We start from the raw sequence: 1,028 nt of genomic DNA on the forward strand, positions 1-1,028 counted from the left end.
TCCGCCCTGACTTCTTTCTGACCGCATATGTCAACTTTATGGTACTCTGACGTCATCAGGCTTTGATGTCTGTTAAATTTGAGACAAGTCATATGTAGCGGAGGCCCTTTGGTGTAAACAGAAGGAGTTTGGTTGAAGTTGCATGTTTAGTTTATTGTGTATGAATCTTTTAATTAGGACAATATAGTGGAAAACCCGCCATGACTTACTTCTCACCGCACATGTCAACTTTATCGCACTCTGACCTCAACACGCCTTGATGTCTGTTAAATTTGAGACTAGTAATATTTAGCGGAGATACTCTTGTGTTAACAGAAGGAGTTTGGTCGAAGTTGTATGTTTAGTTTATTGTGTATGAATCTTTTATTTATAGGACAATAGGGTGGAAAAGCCGCCTTGACTTCCTTCTGACCGCATATGTCAATTTTATGGCACCCTGACGTCATCAGGCTTTGATGTCTGTTAAATTTGAGACTATTAATATATAGCATAGGCACTTCGGTGTAAACAGAAAGAGTTTGGTGGAAGTTTTATGTTTAGTTAATTGTTTAAGATTTTTTTTAATTAGGTCAATAGTGTGGAAAATCCGCCACGACTTCTTTCTGACCGCACATGTCAACTTTATGGTACTCTGACGTCAACACGCCTTGATGTCTGTTAAATTTGAGACAAGTAATATGTAGCGGAGACAATCCAATGTGAACAGAAAGAGTTTGGTTGAAGTTGTATGTTTAGTTTATTGTGTATGAATCTTGTAATTAGGACAATATAGTGGAAAACCCGCCATGACTTCCTTTTGACCGCATATGTCGACTTTACGACACTCTGACGTCATCACGCCTTGATGTCTGTTAAATTTGAGACAAGTAATATATAGCATAGGCACTTCGGTGTAAACAGAAGGAGTTTGGTTGAAGTTGTATGTATAGTTTATTGTGTATGATTTTATTAATTAGGTCAATAGTGTGGAAAATCCGGCCCGACTTCTTTCTGACCGCACATGTCAACTTTATGGTACTCTGACGTCA

This window comes from Branchiostoma floridae, chromosome 15, assembly GCF_000003815.2.
Source record: "Branchiostoma floridae strain S238N-H82 chromosome 15, Bfl_VNyyK, whole genome shotgun sequence".
Lineage (NCBI taxonomy): Eukaryota > Metazoa > Chordata > Leptocardii > Amphioxiformes > Branchiostomatidae > Branchiostoma > Branchiostoma floridae.